We start from the raw sequence: 19,873 nt of genomic DNA, 5'->3' as shown, positions 1-19,873 counted from the left end.
GATCAGAGGTTTTCCTCGTTATCCCCAAACCCAGTTGAGAACGTTTCCTGCTCCCCCCCCCGCCCCGTGCCCTTCCCCAGCTGGCCCTGTCTGCACAGCTGGGAGGCTGGGAGGGTCGTGGCCCACCTGCCTCACAGACCCCAGAGCTTCCCACCAGCCCCAACGACAGAAACTCTGGAGGGAAGCCTGGAGCAGGAAGTGAGAAAAGGGGGTTTCGAAGACACAGAGGGTGTGGAGGCGATTTGAGATGCAGCTGCTCCTGCTCCTGCGATGGGTGGGAGGCTCAGCAGCCAGCATGCACGCACCGAACAGCTCCGACCTTCAACAGGGAGTGAATGCTGTGACATGCAGGCGGCTAAGCTATGGTCCTTGCTCCCGGGCTGTCAGAGGACAGCAAATGGGTAGAAATCAGTAAAGAGCTATGGAGTGAATCCCCCTGAGCATTCCTATTTGTTGGATTCTGAGGCTGGCAGTGTTTGCAAAGAAGAGTTCTTATTCCCAATATAAATGTATTGGAGGTTAAGCCAAGAAGATAAGGGCATCGGCATTTTTCCATAACTCAAGCGAAGGGAACCACGTCTGTGCTCCTCTCTGTCACTTCCAAGATAAGGTGACATATGTGAAGGTGGCTGGTGTAAAATTTGGCCACCGCGAGGTATTCAATTAAATGCTTTTAGGCACGCACACAGGCATCCATCCATCCACAAGAGGGAGGACTGAGTGTGAGTGTGCCTGCTGAGTGCAGGCTCTGTATTAGACTGCCTACGTGCAGTTCCAGGCTCTGACTCTTAGCCTCTGTGTGCTCAGTTTCCTCATCTGTAAAATGGGAATGATAATAACAATTATCTCCTAGGGCTGTTGTGAGGCATACGTAAAATAATGCAACGGGATGGCACTGAGTGTGCCTTGGGAAAATGTCATGGCAATGAGCAGTGGTGTCCATTGCTTCTCGGAGGGGTTCAATGACTGTTGGTTTGGCCCGATCCTGCATGTGAGGAATAGGTGAAGACAGGGAACATTTTCCGTTCTCAGAGTTCTGGAAGCAGGTTGCACTGACATCATCAGGCCTGTGCCCCACTGGCTGGTTCAGATGTAAAATTGAATTATGACCTAAATTGGTGATGGTATTTCTGCAGGCAGGTGCCATGAGAAGAGCATTGCAGTGGGGGCCGAGGGGCCGCCTTGGCTCTGTTATCTGCGCTCTGAGGGACCCCGGCCGATCACTTACTCTTCCTGGACTGTATCTTCCTCATCCGGAATGAGGATTACACTGTCTCCAGCATGTGGTTTTGTGAGATTTGTTTGAGCTAATCTGAGTGGTGTCTGGCGTATAGGGGCTGTCAACATTCCACTTGTTCAGTCAGCTAGTCCACCGTGGATCCAGCGGCCCAGCCCAAAATCGGCTATGAGGCTTGGATTCCGCCGCCTGCACTCTGAGCAGAGTGGTGCAGCCCTGTGTGGTCCTCGGAGCTCCACCGCTACTCCCCGCATCCCTCCATGCACCTAAACAAGTGCCACGGGGACAGCCCAACGGCAGCTCAAAAACTCAGAGCAGCAGGAAGTGGAAACAGAGGCCCATGTGCTTCCTTTCCCCCTGCCCCAGAAAATGTAACATGGGTGCCAAAGCGCCTCTCTCTTTCCTTTCTTTCTCTGAGCGGCTGGCTCCCCACCTCATCTCCCTCAAACTTGACCTACAGACACACCCACAGCAGTATTTTGGGTGTTGTCCAAACCAGGTGTCAGGAGAAATTAGCAGTAGATATCTTTGCGCCCCAAACACAATATAAAAGTCCAAGACCTCTCACTCTCATGGTTTAGGCACCAAGTGAGTGACCTGCGTCTGCAGCCTGGACCAGGGGACACCCTGGGCCCTAGTGAGGGGGTTTAGCAGACAGGGAGTGTGGGTGTTGGAGCCCGCTGCTGGGATCTGCCTCTTACTGTGTGTGGCACCTTGGACAGAAATGCTTTCACCTCTAGGCCTCAGTTTCTTTGACCATGAAATGGGGATGATGGTAATAGGGCTGTGATAGAACTCAGTAGGCGAATGTGTGCAAAATCTGTACACGGGGCTGGGCACAGAGTAAGCGCCTGACGGTGTGAGCCCTTTCCCTATCACAGGGGAGGCCCTCCTCTCTCTAGAATAGTGTTTCCCAAAGTGTGGTACGTGTACCCCCAGGAGTACGGGAAGAGTTTGGTGGGGGTACGCATTGCACCGGAGTTTGGTGGGGATATGCACTGCCCAGTGCTTAGCTGCGCCTTATTCTGTGTTCTCATGAGTACGAGGGGTACTTAGCATTGCGAAAATTATAGAAGGGGTACACATATGTCAAAAGTTTGGGAAACACTGCTCTAGAAGAATGACATAGGCTGGGGGCAAGTGTTCATGCCATCCACAGTCAAGAACAAGAGGCCCTTTCTGGATATTGAAGACTAACTTTTCATCTATGCATGTGTCTAAGAGTCATGAAACTATCTCATATCCATAGCTCTTCTGAGTTAGAAGTGCAGTAGTCCCAAGACCTGGAGTCACTGCGCAGTACAGACATCGCAGGGCTGGTCTCAGCTCCTGCAGGAGAAGCCCACACGCCCGCTGACTGGCTGGGTCCGGCGGCTCTGGTGCCTCCCTCCTTTGAACACCAGAACAAAATGAAACCTTGCCGCCATCTTTCTGTTTGCTGCACAACTACTCTGGTTTTCAGGGTTTACCGTTCCCTTCCACCACTGAGGTAATGGGATAAAAGTTACTCTTCAAGGATGCCTCATTAGAGGGCCACTGTGCCTACCTTCACGGAGCCCAGTGACGACGCGGAAAGAGCAGTGCAAAAAGCGGCCTTCTCCCTAAAGAAGAGACACGGGAGTACATGGGAGAAGCGACCATCACACCTCAGGGAAATCAGGTGTGGCTTCACAGAGGGATGGCATGGAATCTGAGCTTTGAAGGGAGTTCCGGTAGCTTATTAATTGTACTAACAATAATGGCAATAAAGAGGGCTTTCTGCCCAGCCACTGTGGCACAGTTGGTTGAGCGTCATCCCATGAACCAGGAGGTCTCGGTTCAATTCCTGGTCAGGGCAAACGCCCAGGTTTTGGGCTCCATCCCTAGTAGGGGGCATGCAGGAGGCAGCCGATCAACATCAAGAGATAGAAACATCAATGAGATAGATCATCATTGATGTTTCTATCTCCCTCTCCCTTTCTCTCTGAAATCAATTAAATCCCCCTCTCCCCCCCCCCTTTTTTTTTAAAGAGGGCTCTTTCCATGTGTTGGGCCTAGGCCCGTGGTCAGCAAACTACGGTTCTCGAGCCACATGTGGCTCTTTGGCCCCTTGAGTGTGGCTCTTCCACAAAATACCATGGCCTGGGCGAGTCTATTTTGAAGAAGTTTAAGTTTAAAAAATTCGGCTCTCAAAAGAAATTTCAATCATTGTACTGTTGATATTTGGCTCTTTTGACTAATGAGTTTGCTGACCACGGGCCTAGGCCAGACTGGCAATTCAGAAGGGACCCCCAATCCTCAGGGACTTGGGAGACTGGCAAAGGGCACAATCAGGTAAGCAGCAGGATGAGCAGAGTGGTGTGCACTGGGATGGAGGTGGGCAGGGAGAGGAGCTGTCCCAGCAGGGGAGGGAGGAAGTGGTGCTGGCAGGCTCCCCAGAAGAGCATCCCCGGAACAGTCAGCTGAGTCTTGATGGGCTGCAGAAATGCCCAGGGAAGATGAGGGAAAGACAATTGAGGCAGAGACAGCTCCGTGTGCAAAAGGGAGAAAGAGAGCAGGGGCAACAGGAAAGAGCTCCGAATTTAGTGGGTGAAGTGCAGGTGGGGCTAGTGGGCAGGGAGTGGATGGGGCTGAGAGGTGAGCAGGGGCCGTTGGGAGGGCTTTGCTTGTCACCCTGGGCCCTTGGTGAGGCCTCTGTAGGCCACAGGAACCACTGATGTTGAAGCTGGTCACGGAAGCTAAGCTCAAGCCCCTGGGGCGGAGGAAGAGCCAAGGTGGAGAGGGAGTCCATGTGAGTGTTGCGTGCCTTTGCAGCTGGGCCTCGGCCCTGGTCTTTGGCTGTGCCACGTGGGCAGTGTGAGCTGGCACCTATGGGCCTGCCTGCAGCTCTGGCTGCCCTTCCAGGGCAGAGCTGTGAATCCGGGCTCCAGATGGGCAATTCCGTGAACCCTGGAAACAGCCAGAGCGAGTCCTGGTGAGCCTAAGCGGCCCGTGTGCAAAAGGGAGAAAGAGAGCCCCATCCTCCCAGGTGTAAGCCACTGTGGTGGGGCCCGTGAACTTGATTCATTTCCACGGTGCCCTCAGCATCGGACAGGGGGCCCTGTGCCTAGTGGGGGTTTATAATCACCAAGAAAGACACCACCTGGCTTGTGACTCAGGAGGCAAAGTGGTCTCAGCACTTCCAAGACCCAAGACATGTGGTGGGTGGCAATAATGAACACTCAACCCCTCTGGCTTCATTTAAAACATGAGGGCCATTTGAGAACAAAACTGAATCACTACCACAGGCATACGGGAAGTCAAAAATGACTGCATGAAGATGTCAACAGTTTTTCTCCAGACTGGACATGCGACCTCTGGCCCCCAACCCCCTGGGTTTGAATCCCATTCTGAGATTCACTAGCTCTGTGACCTTGGGAAATTACTACACACACTGGGCTCCTGCTTCTTCATGTGTAATAAATGAAAAATAATAGTGCCTTCCTTGTAGGGTTACTATGAATATTAAACAAGACTAATAACATATGCTCAGTGCATGCTAGCATTGTTTTTGCATTGTTATTCCTATTTGTCTTTATACATTGATTTGCTAGCTCAAGAGGATTGTGTATTCAGGGAACACTCAGCCTAAGAGAGGAAAGAGAAGGAGGAAACGGTGTGCTGATGTCTAATGAGATGCCACAGAGTCTTTTCATGTTGAAATAAAGGCTCCTTTTGTTTCCAGAAGGGTCAAAATGTTTGCCTGACCATCTTGGACGGCAGACAAAAGCAAAATCAATATCCCGGATGATTTGTCTCTATGGCCAAGTCCAGATGAATAAAGCTATCAGGAGGGAGCTTTGCACCAGACAGCACAGCTGGGCGCTCCCTCCCCTGGCACTGCCTCAGCTGGGCCCTGGGGTTCTGACGCGGTTGTCGTCATTAACACAGCCACCCCGGGAGCCTCGGAGAGCCCCTCAGGTGGCAGGAGAGAAACACACCTGCTCTCCAGAATGCACGCCCGGGATGGGCACTTAGAGGAAAATGCTGATCGTGCCCAAGTGTTTAACGAGCGTTTGTCTTTTGGCAAAAGCTAAACCAAGTCAGTGTGGGACTGCACAAATCCGCTCCCTTTGGTAGGCCTCCGTGTTTTCATATGCAGTACGAGAGGGCTAGATGAGGTCTACATAGATTAGAACTATCGACGCATTTTCTGTCTTGGAAATTTTCTGATGTTGAATTCAGGTACCAAGGAAAAGCCAGAGTGACCCACCCCATTTACATAAAGCTAAACAACAGCACTCCCCAGCCCCCGTGTGAGAGGGTACACGGCGGAGTGAAACCGGGAGCGAGCTTTGCAGCCCAGAGGGGCTTTCTGAGCCTTGGAGCCGAAGAAGGTCAGGACGTGGAGAGCATGTGGGAAGGCCCCGCACAGGCCCAGGCACTCACTCCACACCTGTGTGTGGTCAGCAGCAGAGTCCCCAGCAGACCCGTGGGCTCTGGTCTGCAGAGAAGTGTGACCTTGACCTGCAGCAGGTGGGGAAGGGCCAGCGCCACCCCTACCTCTCAACACCCTCTCAGCCTCGCTAGATATCCTTATAAAAAAGGTTTCCCCGGAGGAAAGAAATGTACACTTTCCGTAACAAGGAACATAACAATAGTCATAATAATGAGAAAAGCAAAATACGCACATGTGAGTGCATGTTTTTCCTTAGAGATTTATTTTTGTTTGATGAATCTGACACCGGTCAGGGAGAGAGGAGAATGTTGGGAGCCTGCAGGGAAATGCGCGCCCAGAGGAAGGGCCGCTGCCCCCGGCCTGGGCGGAGTTGGGGTTGGGGTTAGGGTTGGGGTTGGGGTTGGGGTTGGGGTTGGGGTGGATTGTTTTAATTTGTTGCTGGAAGTTTTCCTTTTGTTCACTTTTATAAATCTCTTCCCCGGGCTTGCGAGCTTTCCCTCCCGCCCCCCCTCTGCCCCCCAATTTCATTTTTAAAAAGCGAGCTCGCTCGCCAGGTGTGTCCCCCAAGCTCTCACAGCTCTAATAAATAAGGAGCACCTGTAAAACAGTAGCTTGACGTGTGAAGTGACTCTGTACAAAGGAGAATATAGAAATACAGTATGTACACCGCACCCACGGGCCGTGGCACTGCCAGGCCGGCGTGGCCCGGGCCCGGCCTCACCGCCCGCCCGCCCGGCACCCCTCCTGCAGCCGGCTCCGCAGCCTCATAGGCGGGGCACCTGGACCCCTCCAGAGGGAACAATTGCTTTATTCGAGTTAGTAAACAGATACACTGAATCACAAGGTGATTTGATTTTTTTTTTTTTTTTTTAGTTTTCTTTTTTGGGATTTTTTTTTTCTTAATTTTTTTTCTCTCTCTTTTTTTTTCTTTTTTTTTTTGACTGTACTCATCAGAATGGGACACTCCACGACTGTCTCACCAACTCAGTGCCAGTACACATGCTCTAGAGGACTTCTGACTCGCAGCTACCACGGTACAAGTGCACACAAGAAAACCTACCCTGTTATCCTCCACCCACGGACTGAGGATCGAATTGCACATTTCTCTTAACCATGACAGGAGAAAGCAAACAGTGAAACAGAATCATGGGCGATCTTTCTCACTTTCCCCCTTGTTTTCATTGGTTTGTCCATACCATTCCAATTATCATGAAAAGGGCTCGGCGTATAGAGAGATTGCTTCCCTGGCTTCCTGGATCACCGAAAACCATCAGGGCTGAAATTTCATCCACGTCTTTCGTGACGCCCAGCAAATATTCCCCTCCCGGTTTATTTTACACCTTGAGGGCATTTTGGTCTTCAGTTCAACACTCTTTGCTCTGTTCCCAAATGGGGCGCTATTTAGGGGAATTTAAAGAGAAAGCTGAGAAGAATAAACATTTACCGAGTTCTCTTGGCATTCGGTCTCTGAAAAACCACAGTATAAACTATTCATGCTGCTTCTTACATCTGTCAAAATCCCGAAAATTAAAAGCCATAAAAGTGTAACACTGAAAATATGGCGTTAGAAAGGATAAAGATGGCCTTTGTAAAAAATAACAAGAAAAAGTGTATCAGCCGATAAAATATTCTAGCTCTTCGTTTAAAAGTGCATCCTGGGCAGGACAGAGATGAGTCCGGAGCGCCGGGGACCCCAGCGTGATCCCTCTTCGCCGTCCAAACGGGAACGGCGTCGGTCCGAAACCGTACAATGCAAATCACAATTCTCCGTGTAGCAGCAAAACCACAGCAGTTTTTTTTAAAAAGTATAAAAAAAAGATTTGTCTTCAAATCCGCATCATCTCCCAGCCCCACCCTCTGCACCTTGAGGATGGAGCGGGGAGAATACCTACGTTGGTCCTTGTGGCTTGTTGGTGTTTTGTTTGTTTTAAAACCGAGGGCAAAATCCCTGCTACGTTCCTCTGGGTGAGAAGCAGGGACGGCGGCAGCAGGAGGGCTGGGCCCGCTGGCTGGGTCCGGGGACTGCCGCTTCTCTGGGCTGGAGGCCGCCGAGGGAGGCTGCTGCTTCCTCCCGGAGAGAGATGCTTAACGACGGGAAGCGGCTTTATTTGCTTGAGTTTTAGCCAGGGAGAGGGCGGTGAACTGAGCAGCTGGTGCCACTGGAGGTCGCGACGTGGCTTGCTCTGCGCCCTCCTTCCACGCAAGGTGCCCTGAGAGCCAGCGCTCCTGGAAAAGAGGAGAAGGGCCATCAGAACCCACGGGACCAACTGCCTGCCCCCTCACGCTCAGAGCAGCACCCTCTGCAACCTCCGGCCAGGCCCACGAGGAGGCCCCGCAATGAAGGCAGCACGAGGTGATTTCGACATGACTTTCATTCACATCTCTGCACAGGGCCAGCCCTGCCAGCTTTGTGTGAGGAAATAAAACGCGAGTCGCTGTCTGGAATACCACCAGGAGCACGGTGCACCACGCCCTTGCCCAAGGACAAAGAGCATCCTTTGCGACCGGACCCGGCCACGTTCACCCTCCATGCCACAGCATCAATGGGCAGGAGGTCTTTTGAATTGCCAAGGTCACCTCGAAGCTAGGCAAGGTCATCACGGGACCCTGGAGCTTCAGACCTGGGCCCTGTATCCCATGCAAAAGCCCTGGTGTTTGCTACAAAGGAGGAAAGCCGAGAGAGTCCCTTCTTAGCATGGGAAACATTCCTGTGCACCCAGACTCCCCCTCAGAGGGCTCTCACAGAGGCAGCTGAGCTGGGAGACATGCCCCGGCTGTGGGTCTTGCCTGACAAAGGTGAGCCATTCATAGCTCTCCACGTCAAACCACCCAGGAGCTCGGGACGGAAAGGCTGTACACCACCCAGGTCCTTGTTCACCAGGAAAGTCCGTCTCTGGGGAATGCCCACCCCAGCTTTCACCACAGGCGTTAGGCTCTGCCTCACTATCCCTACTGGCTTATTTATTCACTTGCTATAAGTCCCTTGTTTAAAATATAACTTCCTAAGGACACCCAATCACTCCCAATACGTAGCCTCATAGAAATCTGCCAGCTCATCTGTGAGGCCCCTGAGGTCTGGGGCTGCATTGATTTTGCTCATGTCTCTGTACCCAGCCCCCAGGTCGGTTCAGTACACATTGGTCAGATGAATGACGGTCAAACAGCTCTCACCCCTTGCCCCCCAAACAGAATCCTTTCTTCCTGCCCGTGAGCGGGGATGCTGGAAATGTGCATGGGGAAAATGGGGCTGGCGTGAGCTGGTGACAGAGGACTCGTAAAGACCGTGACAACTGCTGAGATTACTCCTAGAACAAAGAACAAATCGTATCAGAGAGGTGATAGAATTTAGAACTTGAAGCGACCCCAGAGATAATAGACTGCAATTTCCTCATTTTCCGGACAAAGAGAGGGAGGCCACCGAGAGCCCTGGAAACTTGCTCAGAGTGTCTGCAGCACGAATTCAGCGCAAGTGCTTTGAGCCCTGCTCTCCGAACCTGGGCTTCAATGGTACCGACAATACTGATCAACCAAAAACAAGGTTTGGAAATCTGAATGTGCACGACAGGAAATGCCTGAGTTCCCCAAATCACATTAAATCACCAGATCTACGCACACTTAATATGCATATTAAGTAACCAAAGTGAAAATGCAAAACACCACAAGTATGCACTGGGGTGGAATTACAGGGCATGGAAACCTTTCTATTTGGCATGGCCAGATTGGGAAATGTGGTGTTTATTTCTGACTAAAGAGCTCACTTTGCTTTCTTCCTTTCCCTTCCTTTCCTTCCTCCCTTCCTTCCTTCCTTCCTTCCTTCCTTCCTTCCTTCCTTCTATCCTTCCTTCCTTCTTTCTTCCCTTCCTCTCTTCCTCCTTCCTTTCCTTTTTGAAAGAATGAAACAACAGTAAGAAGGGACATAAAAACAAGAACACCAAGAGCCACCATCAAATGAGAGACCACAGAGGGTTGGGAAGGAGCCTTGGGAAGGACAGACAGCCAATCGCACATGCGTGGCTTCTTCGAGATAACCGTCTCTCACTGAGGGAGCACAGGCTGAAACTTGCTGTGGGAGGAGGGAAACCATCCCCACCTCTGGGCTTGGGACCAACGGGGATCAAACCTTGGAGTGCCAGGGAGCCTCCGAATCCTTCCTTTGGAAAGGAAACGGGGAGACGATGCTTACCCCATCCTCTCCGGGCCTGGGACGCACCACCCTTCTTAGTCACTTGAGTACTGCCCCTGCTTCTTCAAGGAGGTAGCTTTCCCCGCTCCGAAAAGAGGATTCCTTCTCAATAAGTTTCTTTCTATTCAAATCACCTTCGGGCAAGGGCCATACACGGACAGCATCGCCTGCGTGGGGACCATCTCAAGGCTGTCATAAGGGACCGGGAAGACGGGATTATAATGAGAGCCATTCTGGAACCTTAACTACAGCACGTGCCATCCCAAACACTATAATAAGCATTATTATTCTCGGCTGTCTATTGCTGTCTGGTGAATAATATGTGTTTTCCCCGAAGTTCCGAAGGGTGCAGCTGCACCATGCTCTGTTTTCACAGCCCTGCTCCTGGGGCTGAAAGCCCGCGCCCAGCTTATTGTGAGAGCCTGCGAGGCAGCCCATGTGCTGTTTCCTGCCCCCTCACCACGTGTTTGCTGAGTCTGGGACACACACCAAGGCCAGGTGGCAGCACGGCTCCTGGCTGCTGAGAACATCTCAGGAGGGAGTGGTCTTGACGCCATCCTCACTTGTTCTCTGGCTCAGGGTCAGAGGAATGAACTCTGGAACCAATGGAAACGAAGAACCAAGTTGGAAGCCCCCTTCCTGGTAGGTACTCGTAGGCAGCTCAAGAGTGGGGAGGAAGCCAGCCTGGAGCTTTAAAAAGTGATCATGTCAGGAAGTTCCAGAGCCTGAGGCGGTTCCAATTTTGCTCTCCCCAAGTCCGAGGATCTTACAGAAGATCCATCTTATCTAAATTGCTTGATTGGAGCAAAGGGGGAAAAATCGCACAATAAGTGAGACAGAGATTCAATTACAGTCTGGCCTGACCCCTAACTAGCCATGTGCCCCTAACCCTGCTCCTTACCCTCCCAAGTCTTGATCCCTTCTCTAAAGTGGGTGCCCGAGTGAGTTTTCTATTCTATCTTCCATCTCTCACATTCTCTGATCATAGGATGTTTGTACCAAAGCCAGTACCAGTTACGGAGGATTATAAACTTGAGCAGCTGGATATTAATATGTTATCAGTGTGTAAGGAAGACTATTAATTTCTGGACCTCGAAATCCAAAGTTTCAGAAAAAGTCTCTATTGACCCACACACACACATACTCACACACACACACACACACTCACTCATACACACATTCACACACACACACACACACACAAACACACACTCACTCACACATTTTCACTCCCCCCATCCCCCTCCAACACACATACACACACACGCACCTGTGGTAGAGATTTTTGGAGTGTCCCTCAATGCAGGAGGTTCTGAGGAAGTGGCTGTATTTGTGCATTACATTTGGGTTTTCTCCGCATTGGGGGTTTGTCTGAAGGCAGACAACCCAGGACCCTGTTACATGGACTGTCACACACACACCTTCTAGCCATGTCTGCTGGGTATGAAGACCAGCTCCACACTGCATGGTCCCCAGCAGGCAGCTATGACCGGGTGCCTTCAGAACTCCAAGCCGACCTGCCCCCAGAGGAGTGAAGTGCCCTCACAGATTCAGAGCTGCACAGCACATGCACGGGGAGAGGCCCTGTCCACCTGGCACATGCCCCTTCAGCAGGAAAGCCCTGTCGAGAATGTGGCTGACTTACCCATCCTCCTGTGTCACATACGAATCTTCAGAGAATTACCGAGAATTCAATTGTGCCCGAGTGCTAATAAATTCTTTCCATTGATTCTGTCAAAACATGGCCATTCTTTCCTTTTCTTATTTGGCCTTTTCACCCTAAGGCTTAAGCTGGTTGCATTTACAAGGAAAATGTATGATTTCCAAGCAACCACTCACCCAAATAAGCGTGTGTTCAGAGAGAAACACCCGTCTTATGCTATATCCCCACCCCCGTTGCTCAGTGGTGCTGGAGCCCATCTCCCCAGGAAGTCTGCTTTGATTAATCTGACCCATTTCCCAAACTTTTATTCATCTTTCCTTGCTCAAATACCTTTGTAATTAGCATAATCAAAATCTGGTATGTCTGTCCTCTCTTACCTGTTTAAAGACATGCTCCACGTGTCTTTCATATTCATTCCCAGGAGCCCAAAACCCTGTGGCACCAACTCTAGGATGTGCAAGGAATGCCTGCTGCCAAGCTGGCTTGCCTTTGCCCAATTACCCAGGCACTAACCAGTCATGCCACTCACTCAGGCACGTCGACCCATCACTTATCACAGTTAAATACAGCCATTAACTGCTGGCTTCGGCCACCCTGTTTATCTGGGACAATAACGAGTCCCTGAGGGCTGGACCGCTCTCAGGTAGCTGCAGCTATTCTGGGACACTCACAGCTCAATGAACAGAGCCACCTGCACCAGCTGATAAGCCGGGTGTGATGCCAGAGGGTGGTCTCCCAACCAGGCCCACTCCAGAAAGAGCTATGGCTTGGCCAGGTTTTCCCAAAAAAAGGGATTCTCTCTCTCCATCAACCATTGCTTCCTGAAGTGTTTTGAAATGGCTTTTACCAAAATGGAAGCATTTCCAGTAATGAAATGAGTGGCATCTCTTTTCGTACAGTTCAGTAATTGATGAAAGTCATTTAAAAAAAAAATCCCTTCCCCTACCAGTGCGATTGTTATGGGACACAACCCATGGGGAGGAAGGCGTGGGGGCCCAGGGTCAGCTGCAGCTTAGCTCAGTGCTGGCTCTGGCCCGAATCACACCTTCCTCACCCCAGTGCTGTTCACGTCATGCCTCTGACAAGCTAAGGCTCGTGTACATTTTTTTTTTTTTTAAATTAAAACACAGGCCTTGTTTTAAAAGAATATTTTTTCTTCTTTAGCAACATCCCTTATTTTACTCTTTAATCAATAAAACTCACCACCATACAAGACCCCCTCCTGGGATAACTCCACCTTTCATTCTTTGGTTTATACGTTAAAACTTTGGTTTTCTTTGCTTAGCTGGTTGTACGGGTTAAATGGGCAGAGAAGTCTGTTTGGTCTTACAAGGCATCGCTGCTATTTCTCGCTGACCTCTAAGTGCTCCTGGTGGACAAAGGACCCTGGACCACGGAACACACTCTGTGCACTCACAGAGAGAGAGTATCTTCACCCTGGACAACGGATCGATTGATCCTCTTTACCGACCGCAAATCCTTTCTGGAACTGGGGCTTTAAGCAAACCTAGTGACCCTGTCTCTGGCCCTTTCCTGAAAGCACGGAGGGATTTATGACTGACCGTGTACTTTTCTACAAAGGCACTGGAGCAGGTGGCTACACCCAGTCACAAGAGGAAAATAAAAAAGAAGAATCACACGATGTCGTTAATGCTCTGCACGCATTTTTTTTTTTTTTTTTGAAGAAGAGCCTAGAGCCTGTGCGCCTGGCTGTCAGGACCAAGCGCTTCCTGTATTGGTTTGGAAAATGCGGCAATGTTGTCAGAGGAAGGAATCGAATTGTATTGAGCACCTACTTTACGTCAAATACTGTGCGAGGCACTTTCATATCCGATTCCACTTGAAACCAGGTATATCTGACAAACTTATTTCATCTGTTTCATGGAAACAACAATGCTATTGAGGTATTGATTATTATCTCCATTTCACAGACGAGGAAACTTCCCAGGAAGGTGAAGGAAATTACTTGCTGGAGGTCACTGCCAGAAAGGGGCAAAGCTGGATTGGAGTCCAGCTCCCATAGCCCATGCTCCCCTCCAGGGGGCGCTGCCCGAGTCCCCTTTCCTCTCTCCCCTTCACCCTGACAAGCCGGGTCAGAATGTCAGAGCTGTAAGGGGCACTAGACATACACAGTCCCAGTCCTTCCTTTGCAAAAAATAATTCTGAGAAGTTATTTAATAAGAAAGAGATAATTGTGTTTTCATTCAAGCCCAATCAACACACAAACTAGCTGATGCCAGTGCATGTGCCTTCTAAAACTTCTGCCTTGGACAAAAAAGTAGATGTCCATTGTGTGAAGACTGAGTTTGTTATTTCTCTGTATATATTTTCTGAACACAGTCATTCTAAGTTTTTTTTTTAAAAAAACAACACACAGAAAAAAAGGCAGCTTTATGTGGCAAGTTGCTACGGTCTATGGATCAATAATAGATTAAAAAAATTTAGGTGAGGTCTGAAAGAGTGGTCTTTCTGACACCTTATTTATCCTTTGCCACCAGCCCATTAGCAGAGAGAGAAAGGCAACTACACTATAAAAAATCAGAGCAAGCATACTGACTCCCCCACTGCACCCCCTCCCTACACCCCTCTCCACCCAGCCAAAGAGACAGAGTGTGGTTCATAATTGCTTCTCTGCAACCTCATATGTTCAGGTACAACCTAGTTCCTCCCCGAAATCAGCCGCCCGATGGGAGGAAGCGATGCCATGGGTGGCAAAAATATGACTCTGGTCCTTGGCACGGGGTGTGTAACTCAAGCAGCTTCGCACGTATCCTGTGTCCCACTGAGAGGAAAGGCAAATGAGGACTCCGGTTCTAATCCAGGCGGCACCACTCTGCGACCTTGAGCATTTGCTCTGTCCCAGTATCTGCTTGCAAAGTGAACCAGGCATCTTATGAGAACTTGAGGTTTCCCTAACCTCCAAGGCTGACAGCACGCAAGTGTTTTGTTACCCACCAGTACACATCTGAGGGAAGAAGCTCTGGGCTGCAGCGGCCACCATGGCAAGTCTCAATAAAGCACCTACTATGTGCGAGGTTCTTCCTGGGCATGTAAACTTCTGTTATTTACATTGGAGCCTGATAACTCTATGGAGTAGGGGTTATTAACTTCATTAAAAAAAAAAAAAAAAGTAAGACATCCTCAGTGGTTTTGCATGGAGATTCTGCAGCCAGGCTGCCAAATCCCAGCACCACCATTTAGTAGCCAATGACACCTGTTAGGAGACAGCTTCTCTGTGCCTCCATTTCTTCATCTGTAAAATGGGTTTAATAATGGCAACCTCATCGGGTTACTGTGGGCATGTGACATTTGGAACACGGCCTACACATAGAAAGTGCTCAATAAGTCTAAGCCGTTACAAGGATGAATGAGGAAATGCAGGCACAGAGAGATTATAAAACTTGTCCAAATGTTCTCCGTTGGTTTTCAAACCCCAGTGGGCATTGCAGCCCTTCCTGCAGGATAGTGTCTGCCAATTCTAGGACATCTGTGATGTGCCACACTCGAAGTGTTTTCTCTCCTGTCCTTCACAGCTCTGGTATCGTGACCTGGAGACTAACGCTCAGAGAGGCTGAATCGCTTCCTTCTTCACCTAGGGCAGTGGTCGGCAAACTCATTGGTCAACAGAGCCAAATATCAACAGTACAACGATTTAAAATTTCTTTTGAGTCGAAACCGGTTTGGCTCAGTGGTAGAGCATCGGTCTGTGGACTGAAAGGTCCTGGGTTTGATTCCCGTCAAGGGCATGTACCTTGGTTGTGGGCACATCCCCAGTAGGGGGTGTGCAAGAGGCAGCTGGTCAATGTTTCCTAACTCTCTATCTCTCTCCCTTCCTTCTCTCTGTAAAATATCAATTAAAAACAATATATATATATATATATTTTTTTTTAGATTTTATTGATTTTTTACAGAGAGGAAGGGGGAGAGATAGAGAGCTAGAAACGTCAATGAGAGAGAAACATCGACCAGCTGCCTCCTGCACACCCCCCACTGAGGATGCGCCTGCAACCAAGGTACATGCCCTCAACTGGAATCGAACCCGGGACCTTTCAGTCCACAGGCTGACACTCTACCACTGAGCCAAACCGGTTTTGGCAATAAAAAATATATTAAAAAAATAAAATAAAATTTATTTTGAGAGCCACATTTTTTAAACTTAAACTTCTTCTAACACCACTTCTTCAAAATAGAGTCGCCCAGGCCGTGGTATTTTGTGGAAGAGCCACACACAAGGGGCCAAAGAGCCGAGGATGGCTTGAGAGCCGCAGTTTGCCGACCACGGACCTGGGGAACGGCTCTGCGGGGATGTGAACCCGGGCTAGTCCCCTCCAAGGCAGATGCTCTTCCCCACGAACCACACGGCTGCCTTCACCCACTGCTGGGAGCCCACTGTTGCCACATGTGGCAGCTTCAGGTCTACCGCCTGGGACATTAAGAAAGATAAAAGGACATCTCCAACAGTGACCAAATTTCCATAAAAATGCCTGCCAGCCTGGGGAGGATCTGACTCAGACTCTGCGACAATGTCTGAAGGTATCTGAGGGGGAACAAGCCAGCCAAGCCCATGGCTGCTCTTCAGCCCAGGGACAGAGCTCTGTGCATCACGGGGCCACTGTCCAGTCTCTGCGTTCACCGTCAGGAAAGTCCTCTAGGTGGCGAGGAGAGCTTGCCACTTGCCTGTGTGGGCCGCACCCCAGCCCACGCCTCGCCTCCCTCCCCTGCTGGCCCGCGGCTCAGAGCAGCTGGCCCATCAGAAGGGCGGCGCCCCTGTTTCCATGGCAATGGGGGCCCGGCCAGCCTCCCTCTTGCTTGGACTGCAGTGCACTCTTGGGCTGTGAGGTTTCCTTCCTCCATGTCATGGAAAGCCTTCTCGATCCTACTCTGGGCACCAAGAAGGGGTTTCTTCCCCACACTGCACTGCCCCCAGGGCTTTACATACTTAAAACATGGACGGGGCAGCCGCTGCCCCCACCCCGGAGGGATAACAGTCCACCGTGTTGAGAATCACCGACGGTAATCACCTGTCATCAGAATGCAACTTTAGTGACGCCATCTTCCTCCCGCTTCCTCTCAGGGTCTGGACAGCCGCGGAGGTAATGGTCCTCAAACACAGATTTCCTCCTGCCACTCCTCTGGCCGCGGTCATGGCGATGTGGCCCAAGGCTCAGAGTACAAATTCCACAACCTCCTGCTCCCCCGCCTCCCTGCTCTCCTCAGCCTCCCGCCTCTCAGCCCTCTCCACCTCCTGCTCTCCTCAGCCTCCTGCCTCTCAGCCCTCTCCACCTCCTGCTCTCCTCAGCCTCCTGCCTCTCTCCCTCTGCGGCTCCAGCCCTTTGCCCCAGCCACACTGGTAAAAGGGACAGTCCTCCCTGGTGTGACTCGCTCTTCTCTGCACCCATGGCTTTTGACAGCCCATTGCATCCTTGTTCCTCCACTCCTGCCCACCAGTCCACGTCCCTCCCAGTTTCAGAGCCTAATTCCGAATCACCTGCTTGATGGAACCTGCGTGAAGTCACTGTCCAATACAGTTAGTTAAAACCTGGTATGTGTCACCCTGGCTGCGTGACTTGGTTGTGGGTTCGATTCCCAGACAGGGCACATGCTTAGGTTGTGGATTAAATCTTTGGACAGGGCACATACAGGAGGCAAGCAATCGGTGTTCCTCTCTCACATTGATCTTTCTCTCTTTCTTTCCCTTTCCCTTCCTCTCTTTCTAAAAATCAACGAAAGCATATCCTCTGTTGAGAACTAAAAAAATAAATAAGTAAATAAATAAAATAAAAAAGAATATGTTTCACCCTCTCGGGAAATAAATGAAGACTATTTCTGAACCATAACTAAGTGAAAGGGACTGCCTCCTTGTGTTTGGATATAATAAGGAGTTTGTTAAGTTTTGTGGACTGTAATATGTGAATTAAGTATAAATAAAGAACTCAAAATATAGGATTTTAAAAAACATCCTTATTATTCCTGTGCACAGGAAACACACACACACACACACACACACACACACACACACACACGAGACAGAACAAGCTGGTCGGATGGTCAGACAGTGAGGGATGCTGTTAAAATCAGAACTAAAATCCTGAACCAGTGGCCCCTCATCCTCATTTTCAAAGTCGTAATGTTTTTTTCCACAACATTTTTCATAGACTTTCAATTAGTATTTGGGATTCATGTTGCTCCAACTGTGGTGGATAGAAAAATAGATATTAAGTCCCATATGTCTGATGCCATCCTGTTAAATGGGAGGAATCGAGGGACCTGGATGTCTTTTTGGTTTGGCAAATTGTGGAACTATTCTTTCAAACATTTGGGGTTTGTCTAAAACCAAAACTTACTTTGCCAAGCACTTTGGCCTTAATTTCTAGACCCACGTGTATTTTTTTAAAAAATATATTTTTATTGGTTTCAGATAAACCCATGTATATTTTAAAACACAGTCAATCCATACATTTCTGACTCATTTACACTTAACTCTTGAAAATTCTGTTTGGTAAGAGCTATTAGATGCCCAAGTTTATGAGCCTTTTTAAGCCATCTTCCCCCCGTTCTTGTGAGGAAGCTGCATTTTGCTATAGAGTGTGAGCCTCAGAGACCTGTGGTCAGTTTGAAATTTATAACCTCCTAAGCTTAAATGGATTCTAAGTTTGGGGGGAAATTTTTCCCTCTCTTATTTTTTTCGTATTAAGTGCCTAAGTAGGGAGCTATGATAAAGACAGGATCCTATGTCCTGGTTTCCAAAAATGGCTGAAGTGAGTCGTGAAGAATTCAATCTAACCACCAATAAATTGTCCCTAAGACATTTGGGAGGAACAATATGGCCCATGGGCACAGGTTCCGATCCAACATGCTATGGGAACATTTTACTAATTACTCCTCGGCTAAGAAGAAGAAGAAGCTGGAGGCAATAGGATTCAAGTTGACCATTTTACCTTTAGCGCACTAGAGGATTTCTTTTTTAATTACAGACAACCAATCCTGTTTATGACTTTGCATACATTTTTAAAAATAACCGAATCTACTAACAACAGCAGTTGAATTAAAACCAGAAGAGCAGGAAGAAGGTGCGTGCGCGCTGCAGTGACCTCACCCTGTAGATTCTATATATAGTGATGCTCAGATCCCACTCAATTAGAGTATTCTAATGGGGGAACGCTTTCGGATAAAGTACTTAAATATGGCTTATAAATATTTAAAGAATAAGCATCTAACAAATCATAATGACAAAAGTTTTGCATTTAACCACATGTGCTCCAAATATCTTGAAATTACTCTAAATATGGGTTTAAAATATCAAAAGGGCTTGTTGATGGGATGCAGAACTTTGCAGAGCGACGTGAACCTGATCACCCTTGCTCCCACAACACCCAATCTGCACGATTTTTAAAGTGTGCGTGTGTAGATTTCTTTAGAAGAGGATCACGTTACAGGCTGAATTTCTAAAACAAGCGTCGAAGAATGAAATATAGGGTTTCCCCTTCTCTCACCAAAGGCAGCTTAGCCACTTCACTTCTAGATAATTTGTTATTGTAGGTTGGCTCAAATTTAAGACAGTAACATTTTAGAAACACTTGGAGAACGAAGCCAGCTGCAAGGAGGATATCATTACAAATTGAGACACATGTTGTATGGGAATACCATTCATTTTCAATACCAGAAACATGTCTGGGGAAGAGAGCCATGCAAATGAGGGAAGAGATACACTCTTTAATTGCAGTTTTTGGACGTGAGGTCAATGTTTCATATCAAACGAGTCCATAACGTTATGTTTCTCCTTTCTGTTCTGTAAGTGCTACCAGTCCTATTCTTACTTCCCTTTTTACCCAAGATAAAACACAGCTTGCTAGCGAAGGAACACAACAAACCAGAGGTTCAGAGGGAGAAAGGATGAGACAACTAGCGGGGGCAGCCAAATATCTGGACGGGGTGAGGCTGGGAGCATGGGGCAGCTGTGATTAGTCACAGTCCTCACCCCACCGTGTACGGACAGGCAGCCCTGCTCACGTATGCCCACCTCCCTGTCCCCAGTTGTGCATTGGGGCAACACGGTAAAACTGCACAAGCATGTTGCTGCTCAAGGCCACAGGTCTTGGTCCTAGGAGTGCAGAGTTAAGAGATCTCAGAGGCAACTTGACTGGTTTCCAATATAAGAATGCTTAGTACCCTCGGGAGCTATTAGAAAGCAGGAGAGATTAATGCCAAGTTTCTGTTGTTATTGCTTTTGCTCCATTTTCACCAGAATCTTTTAAATGACCCTTGAAATAATTGGTGTGTGTGTGTGTGTGTGTGTGTGTGTGTGTTTCCCCTCCTTGTTGATGGCCTCACATTTTCAATCCTGGCCCCACCCTACTTTTTTTTTTTTTTTTT

General features: G+C 49.1%; 1 protein-coding gene across 3 annotated transcripts in view; it reads right to left on the bottom strand.

The window, feature by feature from the left end:
- Nucleotides 1-5,893: 5,893 nt before the first annotated feature.
- The window catches only part of SOBP (sine oculis binding protein homolog), a 158,804-nt gene continuing 144,824 nt past the window's right edge, over nucleotides 5,894-19,873 (bottom strand). For 2 of the 3 annotated variants that reach the window (XM_084890531.1, XM_084890529.1), the window contains one exon: nucleotides 7,746-7,877. The gene's annotated coding sequence lies outside the window, so the exon portion shown is untranslated. Of the gene's footprint in view, nucleotides 7,881-19,873 lie in introns of all 3 variants that reach the window. The other variant, XM_084890530.1, reaches the window with a different exon arrangement.

The sequence above is a fragment of the Pipistrellus hanaki genome, assembly GCF_964339955.1.
Source record: "Pipistrellus hanaki genome assembly, chromosome: 7".
Taxonomy (NCBI): Eukaryota; Metazoa; Chordata; class Mammalia; order Chiroptera; family Vespertilionidae; genus Pipistrellus; species Pipistrellus hanaki.
This window is presented reverse-complemented; position numbering and strand designations above follow the sequence as displayed.